Source organism: Dasypus novemcinctus, unplaced genomic scaffold, assembly GCF_030445035.2.
Source record: "Dasypus novemcinctus isolate mDasNov1 unplaced genomic scaffold, mDasNov1.1.hap2 scaffold_258, whole genome shotgun sequence".
Taxonomy (NCBI): domain Eukaryota; kingdom Metazoa; phylum Chordata; class Mammalia; order Cingulata; family Dasypodidae; genus Dasypus; species Dasypus novemcinctus.
Window position 1 is genome coordinate 1 of NW_026688224.1, and position 10,240 is coordinate 10,240.

General features: G+C 40.6%; 1 long non-coding RNA gene across 2 annotated transcripts; it reads left to right on the forward strand.

Moving 5' to 3' along the window:
• Positions 1 to 3,538: 3,538 nt before the first annotated feature.
• LOC131277655 (uncharacterized) lies at positions 3,539 to 10,234 on the forward strand. Of its 2 annotated transcripts, none has more exons than XR_009184793.1 (4): positions 3,539 to 4,080; positions 5,054 to 5,115; positions 5,591 to 5,615; positions 10,210 to 10,234. It is a non-coding gene; the product is annotated as an uncharacterized lncRNA (long non-coding RNA). The 2 variants fall into 2 exon arrangements; XR_009184792.1 differs by lacking the exon at positions 10,210 to 10,234 and adding an exon at positions 5,979 to 6,162.
• Positions 10,235 to 10,240: the final 6 nt, after the last annotated feature.

Below are 10,240 nucleotides of genomic sequence, written 5' to 3' on the forward strand. Positions count from 1 at the left end.
ATAAAGCTGAGATTGGAAGAAACTGGGCCGGCAGCCTTAAGAGGAAGAAAGAAGGGGGCAGAGAACACCCACCATCTTGTCTCAACACATGGCAATTGGCTTTGGTTGGAAAGCAGCCATGAGTTGGAATCTGTATGGCCTTATAAGTGTAAGTTTTTACCAGAAATAATTACTCTTTATAAAAGCCAAAAGATTTTTGGTACTTTGCATCAGCGCCCCTTTGGCTGACTAATACAGGCATATATGAAACAAACCACTCCCAACATCATACTGAATGGTGAAAGATCGAAAGCTTTCCTTCTGAGACCACTGCTCTTCAGCACTGTACTGGACATTCTAGCTAGAGCAAGCAGAGAAGAAAAATAAATCAAAGTCATCCATATTGGAAAGGAAGAAGTAACATTTTCACTATTTGCAAACCACAAGATTCCATGTATAGAAAGCCTCATAACTCCACAACAAAAATACTAGAGCAAGAAAGAAATTGAGCAAAGTGATGTCCTAGGAGATAAACACCCACAAATTTGTAATAGTTATGAATGATTGTAATGGGCGTTTCAAGGAGCAAATGAAGAAAAATATCCATTTCCAATTACAATTAAAACAAATATCTCAGAATAAATATAGCCAAGGTTGTAAAGAACTTATGTATGGGAACTACAAAACTGCAAACAGAAATCAAAGACCTAATAAAGGGAAAGACATTGCATGCTCACGGACTGGAAGGCTAAATATTGCCAAGATATCAACTCTACCAAAAACGAATGATAGATTCAATGCAATCCCAATGAAAATTGCAATAAACAGCTTTGCAGAAATGGAAGACAATCATCAAATTTATTTGGAAGGATATGCTATCCTGAAAAGTCACAACCATCATGAAAGACAGAGTTGGAGGATACACCTTTCTTGACTTGAAACTTATCACAAAGCAGCAGTGGTCATAAAAACATGGTCCTGGCATAAGAATAAATATATAGATCAATGGAATCAAAGCGAGAGTTCAGAAATTGACCTTCTCTTTTATGGCCAATTGATTTTTCCCAAGGATGCCAGGTACCCTCAATGGGGAAATAATGGTCTCTTCAATAACTGATGCTGGCAGAACTGGGCATCCATATGTAAAAGTATGATGGAGGACAACTATCTCATATCATATACAAAAATTAACTGAAACGTATAAAGACTTAAAAGAACTAGGAACATAAAACTTGTAGAAGAAAACTTAAGAAGATCTTCAGAACCACGTGTTGGGCGATATTTAGTTTTGTTTTGTAAAAATATTTTATTATTATCATTCTTATTTTAAAGATACATAGATCACACAAATTTTTGCATTAAAAAACATAAAGGTTCCCATATACTGCATTCCACACACACCCCCACTCCTTCCAATCGACAACTTCTTTCATTAGGGTGGTACATTCATTGCACTTGAAGGGCACATTCTGGAGCATTGCTACACTGCATGGATTATAGTTTATTTTGTAGTTTGCACTCACTCCCAGTCCATTCAGCGGGTTATGTCAGGTTATATTATGCCTGCATCTATCTGTCCCCGCAATATCATTGAGGGGAACTCCCAAGTCCTGCAAATGCCCCAATATCACACCTCTTTTTCCCCCGTCCCTGCCTTCGGCAACTCCCATGGCCACTGTCCTCACATCAATGAAATGATTTAATTCTTCCAATGCTAGAGTCATGACAATTCTATAGGAGAATACCAGTAAATCCATTCTATTTTATTCCTGCATCCTGAGGACCCTGGGATGGCCATGTCCACTCCAACTTTAAATCAAAAGGGGGCTTACATCCCACATGGCTGATGGATGGAATTTCCCCACTTGCATTTGTAGACTCTCTTGGTTCCCTGGTGCAGTGGTTGACTATCCTCACCTCCCTGTTAGTTGACATGGGCAGTCCAATGAACAGGAGAGTAGGTGTTACAACTCTGCTGAGGCCCAGGACCCAGCTGGCATATAGACAGTCCAGAGATTCAAGTCTCCTGAGCATACACCAAACCCAGCACCTATCACAGGTAAGGGAAAAGTGACAGAAGAAGCATGCATAGAGAGGTCACATCTGAATCCAACTCCACACTCAGGAGCACAAATTCCACTGACAAGGCCATCTGTCATGATCCAGAGCCATCTGTCATGATCATAGGACCTGGGTGTGCCTGTATCCCTCAGAAGGACCCTTCCCTGGGGTTGTACCTACTTTGGCTGTCTCTGAGATCTTGTTGAGATGAGCATAAGTGCAACCCCTCTGAAGACCTCCCAACACATTTTGAAGCCTCTTAGTCATATAAACTCATTTGTCTTTACCACTTACCCATTTTATTCAAGGTCTTTTTCTTGGTGCATCACCAGCAGGTGTTGGTAGTAATACCTCAGCCCAGAGTCAAATCCCACACTGGGGGGAAGGTAATGCACTTACATACTGAGTTTGGCTTAGAGAGTGGCCACATTTGAGCAATGTGGAGGCTCTTGGGATGTAGCTCGTAGGCACCCTACAGTTTCGGCCTACTTGTAATTTAAAGCACTTAGGCCCATAAACATAGTCATCAGTATCAAGGGCCCATCACTGGACCATCCTTCTTCACTGGTCTTTGCCCTTGTACTTGGGGTATTGTTGCTGCTCCAGTGGGGAGTGGGGCAGAGTTTCCCGGAATGGGAACTCAGCACTCCCTCAGTTGTTGGAAACGCTGAAGTGAGGTATCATTGATTGGGAATGCATGGGGAGGAAGGAGTTCTCCAGGGCAATGTCCTCTTAGATTTTACACCCAAAGCAAAAGCAACAAAAGAAAAATAGATACGTGAGACCTAATCAAGATTATAAACCTTTGTGCCTAAAATACCTTTATAATGAAAGCAAAATCAGTCTAATTCTATGGAAGAATATATGGGGAATTCATATATCCAATAAGGGTTTTCTATCTAGAAAATATAAAGAATCGTGAAGGTCAACATATATAGAATGAAAGACAACCCAATTAAAAAACGGACAAAGCTGCTGTCAGTGGCACGGTGGAGTGGGCATCGCCATGCCAGAGTCCTCAGGATCGGGAAATGAAATTATGGCCTAGAGTGGACTTACTGGTATTCTACTATGGAATTATTGTGGCTCTAGCAATGGAAGAAATTATATCACTGATGTGGAGACAGTGGCCACTGGAGTTGCTGAAGGCAGTGAGAGGGAAAAGGAGGCGTATTATGGAGGCGTTTTGGGGAATTGGAGTTGACCTGAATGATATTGCAGGCACAGATGCAGGGCATTATATATCCTGCCATAACCCACTGAATGGACTGGGAGAGAGTGAAAACTACAATGTAAACTATAATCCATGCTGTGTAGCAATGCTCCAAAACGTATTCATCAAATGCAATAAATGTGCACCACTAATGAAAGAAGTTGTTGATGTGGGAAAATGGGGGTTGTGGGGAGTGGGGCATATGGGAATCTCCTTCATTTTTTAATGGAACGTTTTGTGTGATGTATATACCTTTGAAAAATAAACAAAATATTGCATCTGAGACTGAGTGGAATCTCTCCTGAGTTATTTATGGTAGACTGAATCAAAATTAATGTTCCTAACAGTGAAAAAAATGAAACTAAAAATATGTTTTGAAACATGGGCAAAAGTCTTGGATATGTCTCCAAAGGGTAAAAAATGGCAAGAAGGCACAAAAAAAGATGCTCCCTGTCATTGCTATGATAGATATGCAATTCAAAACCAAAATGAGATATCATAACATACCCACTAGAATGGCTCTTATTAAGAAATGGAAAATAACAAGTACTGGAGAGGATGTGGAGAAATAGGAGCACCCAGTCCTTGCTGGTGGCAAAGGAAAATGGCCACACAGCAGCAGTTGGACCTTGCAATATGGAGAAGGCATTCACTCTGAAAATTCTGTGATGACTGGTCGCCATGGTTACTTCATGATGCACATCTGCCTCACGGTTCTAACTGTCACTCTGTGCCCAGAGAGATTTGAAGTTGGTGGCAGGTGGAAAAGCTCCCAGCTTCGTTCGTACGGCTCATCGAGATGGGAAACCTCAATTGCTGCTCAAGAGGTGCGAACATACTGACCTACTTAATCTAGTTAATACCCCTCAAATTGGCTAGTTATTTTTCAACAAAATATTCTCCTCATTCTTTTCTAGTTTCTCCTCTCCAACTCATCCTACAACATTTCAGATGAGCTTTATACTTTGTCTCTTACTACTTTGTTCATATTTTAGATCCTTCTATCAAGCTGGTTGCCTTAAAATGAATCTCCCATTAGAAAAATTTAGCATTTCTTTTAATGTTCTGTACCCTTCCATCTTCTCCTCAGCTCCATGTCTGTTTTGATGCTGTTTTTCACTCAGCAAGGGCCAAGTAAATTATTCATTTCAGAATTTGGAGTTAAAATGGATGGCTAGACATCAGAAGTGAGGCATTTCATAAGACGAAGTGTACTAAAGTTGGTTTTTAACATGCTTTGCCATTTCTATGCATCCTGAAATGCATACATAACTCAGTATGTTTAGGGAATCCATTGCTTCCATTCATATAACTAGTTTTCCAAGAACTTGAGTTTCTAAATGTCAGTTTATGAACCAATATGCACCTTTCCTTTTATCCTTGGGGTTTATCCAAAATTTTCATTTGACAAACTTATTTATTGATGCTTTCACTTACCCACTGCCCTCCCTAATGGTAAGTATGGGGAAAATACTGTAATTTTTTTCTCTACCACCCAATGAGCAGCATATCTTTCAACACACAGCAATAGATAGAAAAATAGGAAAATGAACTCATAGACATTGATAGATAAGCAAGTGCTTTGACACTTTCCCACACAGAGAAAAAAAGATAATGTATATAGACGAGAAGAGAAATAATATTTATGTAGTCGGTGGCCCAATAGCAGCCCAGTTCAGGTTTGGTATAACCAACATCCATAAAGAGAAGCATCACGAGTCAAGCAGTGTTCCCAGAATAATTCATGAGATGTATTCCTGATATACTGAGAGTTACTCTGTGTCTTCCCGCCTCCCACAGGCGACCCATCAGAGGAACTCCCTAATGCCAGGGCAGATGAGGAGAACCCATCTAACACAAAGGTAGGGTTGGCTTTCTGTATTTAAAATAAATGTGTTGGTTTCTTGGTTTCTTTCTTTTGCAATCAAATTCAGATTTGAAAAATTCATCACGTAGAGTATAGAATTTAAGTACTGTCTGCTTGGGGGTAAGCAGGAATGGGTAGACTCTCTTTCCAACAGACAGCTGGTGCCAGAGGGCCTTCAACATTGGTGGTGTCAGTTGGGAGACACTATGTAGAAGACCCCCTGCGTTAGTGGCATTTTTTTCTCCTTATATTAATACTTTTGTAATTGTGTGCCAAAAAGGAATAGAAGGAAATACAATCTGGGAGGGTCTGCACCTTTTCTAATGGTGTCCTCTACTTTGCTTTTTTGTTCTTTTACTTAACAGTGGATTCCCATCTGGTTTTCTACAGCAACTAAGAGAGCAAAAGACCTGTGTAAACAATACCCAGCCTAATCTGATTCTCACATGCTTTCTTTTCTTTCATTACAGGTAGCCTCAAGAACAAGAGAACAAGGTGTGTATTCTGGAATCACTGAATGGCTGAGGATAGAAAATAATAGAAATCTAGATGAATAGGTTGGCTTTCCATGATGGCTTAGGTGGGGATAATTGGGATAATTCCCAATTCCTTGTGGGAGTGAGAATTGGGGGTGGTGTGAGAGAAACTGATCTCAAGGGAAAGAACCTTGATCATGTTTCTTCAACTTTGATCATGTTTCTGGAAGCAGCTGGGTTGCCCTTGGGTAGTGTGGATTACTATTGATTGTAGTTGAGGCATGGCAATGAGTAAGTCTGTGTTGTGTAACTGTGAATCTGAATGTGTGTGTGTCTGTGTGCTTGTATTTATTCATACTAGACAGTGTTCCTGTTTACACAGGTAAATCAACATTGTCAACTCTACCAAGAAAATAATTCCTTCTGACCAGTGCACAGTTTACATACAGTAACTGATTAAATCCTCATCACAGCCATATGTCATGCAGGTGTTTAAAATACTGACACCTCAGCTGGAATACAGAGGCACAGAGACACATGTCAACAATCTCACTAGAGCCTAAGACTTAGAGCCAAGTTCTGTACCCAGGCATGAGGCTCCAATATTGAAACTGAACGTGCATTTAGAGCTCAGACATGGGGATATCAAACAATGTACATGGGAAATTTGGACAACATTAGCATCTATGCATGTACTTGAAAGTTTTCAAGCCTACCGAGTTTTCAACCACTGCTCATCAGTATAAGATTTTGCCAGTGTCACATAACCCAGATTACCTCTCAAATTACCATACTGCTAATTTCACATGCATTTTTCCAGTCACATATCTGAGAGTTCAAAGTCACTATGTAGGGAAACAAAGACAATATCTCTTAGATTTGGGTCACTCATCATTACCTGGCCAGTATCTGATTAAAATCGGGGGATTCTTTTAGTGAATTTGCTAACATTATTGCCAGTAGCCCAAGAAATGTGCCAGTCTTGCAAGCCATGAGTTGTATGTACAGCGGAAGGTAAGAACTCAAAATTTCCCTCGGTTATTAGCCCAGGTCACCCTTATTGAACTGTCTCGTGCGCCTGGTTAGAGATCCTCTGTGCTCAACCCATGCCTATCTCCTTAATGAATTCTCCAGTGTGGGCTGCTTAGTGCCATCACAGATCAAGCACCAGCTCACTCATGAATACACACATGGAATAAAAGAGGAATTTGTTATTATGTAACATTTACATAATCTACAACTTCTATAAATATAAACAATTTTTTTAAGTTGAGAAGGAAAACACAATAGCAAAGAGAGTAGTTATCTTAAATGTTAGGATTTCAACATTTTAAATTTCAAAATTGGATTTCCTATATATCAACAGATTACTGAATAAATACACAAAATACTGTGCCCAGAATTCAATAATCCAGACCCTAAATAAACTGTAAACTTCCATAAAAGGGACAACAAATGGAGAGGCAGCATAAATGGACCTGCAGAAGGTGAAATGGTTTTAAAGGTAGTTAAGCTGTGCTTCAAAACAGACAGATGGTGTTATGGGATGCAGGTTGTGTCATAATGAACACATTACTATTTGTGCATTTGTAGATTTACCATTTGTAAGACACTTTAGGAATCCTTAGCTGGAAATCCAAGGAATCTGCTTCTCATTTGTTCCTGAACCTTTCCATTATTTCCTTCCTTCCTTCCTCCCTCCCTTCCTTCTTTTGTCCCTCTCTCCCTCCCTCCTTCTTTCATTCCCTCCTGTAATCAGCGTTGTCACTAATGACCCACTTTCTTCTTTCTGTTTTATATCAAATATTGATTTTCTTTAGGGTTTTTTTCTCATAACAACTCACTTAAGACTTTTAAGGTGCTTCAGTGGTTATGAAGCATGACTATATAAATAAATGCTTAACTTAAATGGAAGGATTCCCTTTTTAACAGCCTTTTGCATTAGTGAACTGTCTATCTTCACAGAAAACATTTGCCAGATTTTGAAGTACCTCACAGAATTGATATCTTTGCATGGTTTGTTTGTAGTGTTACTTATAAGACTATACCCTGTATGACAAAAACATATTCAAAGTACAGATAGGTGTTTTCATTTCATATTTTTGCCGGGAAACAAATGCAATGAAAACTTTAACTTGAATATCTCATTCTCCAAGATATTAAAAGGCAAAAAAAAAAAAAAAAAAAAGAACTAAAAAGTTTTGATATTTGTCTCCTGTCAAATCACCCACAGTACAGGTTCTTTTGCAGAAGGTGTCACCTATACAATACATGTCAATTGCATTGATGTATAGAAGGGATAATTGTATCCTGGATGCTCTCGGTGCCTCTTAAATGTGCCAGAATGACCTGGGTATAAAGATGAACACCAAGAATGGGTGCACACATGGAGAAACTCACCCATGATGCTGTGGGGAGGGCGCTGTTACATTCACCTGGAAAACAGTGTTCTGGTATGGATTAGAGGCATGTGCACCTGTGACCCAGCAGGCCCTGTCCTTGTTCTGTATAATCTAAGGGCCATGAATGAGGCATGAATGCGATGTCCACACAAAGGCCTGCACAGACTCATTTGCAACAGTTTGATCCTGAGCAGTCATTCAGGGAAACAATACAGTGTATAAAATGTAGAAGGAATGCACTTATTGTACTATGTCCTAATGTGATATAATTACTTGGCATTCCAAATAGCAAATGTTGATTCACACAGCAACAGCTTGGAATTCCCACAATATTCAGATATAACATCCAGCCGTACTCAAAAGAGTTTATACTGTGTGCTTCCATTGATAGGGTGTGAAAAAGAGAGAACTCTAAATGACGGTGATCGTGGTCAGAATAGTGGTAATTGCTGGGGGCTACTGACAGGAAGTAGCAAACGTTAGGCTGCCAGGGGCTGGACACATTCTGAGTGTCGGTCAGGGTGTTCACAACACGTGTGTTTATGTGAACCACCAAATCCTGTGAAGTGCTTTTGTGTACTTCACAACCATTACAATAAGCATTCATGTTTAGAAAAAAGAAATACAAAAAGTAAGCGTGCCCACAAAGTAATCTCCAGGTCCCAGTGGCTTCCTATGTTTACCACACAATATTCATAAAGACATAATGCCAAAGCAGAACACACTTGCAAAGAATAGATAGAGGGACACTCTTTCATCAAATCAAGAGAATCTCGATACCAAACTCCAGAAAGACAAAGATGGGAAAGGGAAATTACAGAGAACATTCTTCTGAATACACGTGCTGAAAGCGTGGAAAACGTCTGCATTTTGGACCAGAGATTGCAAAGGAAAGTACCTGGGATTTCCTGGCAGGATTTCTGTGGGACGATAGCAGAGGATGCAGGTTTCTGAGGGCAGCCTGGGAGAGGGAGTAGAAGGGAAATCCCTTAATTGATCAGAGCGTGGGACCCAAAGGAATGCAGGCCCGGGTTGCTGAGCAAATCCCTAGATGGGGATTCTAAGCTATGTCTAGGGATGGGACTCTCTCCTTCCTCACTGCTTATTCAGGCTTCACTGGTTGAAGGGAGCTAGTGCTTTGCAGAGCTGCCCTGGGCAGTTATTTGTGAAAATCCTGGGTTCTGAGCCACCATGGTAGCCAAGCTGATGACTGGTCATCAGGAGTGGTTAGCTGACCCCCAGGAAGTCTTGCACAAGGCAGCTGACAGTGTGAATAGTTTGGGGTAGGATGTCCACAAGAGTCCCTGGTCCTTCAGAGGAACTCCATTTGGGGGAACCTGAGTCATATCCTGCATCAGAGAATTAACTTTTAGGCAGACAGTAGGGTGAGGATTTGAGCCATTCTCTTCCCTGGAATCAAGTACTTGGCTGGCCTTTGTCCACGGCTCCTGGAGGGGAACTTGGAACCCCTGGAATTTGCCAAGTTGGGGTAGTGCTTACATTTCCTGACCCAAATCCTTCACTCAGCAATGTTGTGAACACAAAGGACTCATTTGGGGTTGACAGGACAGTGCACATATTCTCCAGGAGCTCTAAAGCATCACACCCATGTAGGGCTGAAAGTCAGTGTCACGCCTCCCCTGTCCTGAGCCATCAAGGCTCAGGACAAGCCACCCTCTCTGGAGGAAAGCACTAGTAGAATACTTGCTTATTCCTCCCAACTTTTAACAATTGAGCTCTTCTAAGTCTTTTATGACATATTGGGCACTTTTCTTAAGGCTTTGCTTGCAATTACTCATTCTTTCAGTTTCATAATATGCACGATTAAGTAGATCTTATTAAAGTTTTCAAATGACAGTGCTGAAAACTGAACCCAGAAAATTTACAAGCTATAACCTGGCTTGGGTGGCCTCTAAATGGTATTTGAACCCAGTTGATACTAGCACACATACTTTGGCCACTGTGCTTTGCTGCTTTCCTATGCTGTCCCATCTACATAAAGGCATCCCACATCTGTCTATTGAGTGTCTAAAGTGAACAACACAAAACTACAACATCTTTTGGAACCAAAATTAGACCCAATGGGGTCTTCTGGGAAGCTCCTTAATGAGAGGATGATAGTTTGAACTCTAAATCACTCATTAAAGATTTCCTATGCTCAACTGTCAATAACATGTCAACTGATATTTCTATTGTGCATGCATTTCCCAGGTTCATGTCTCAAGTATAAAAAAAGAGAATG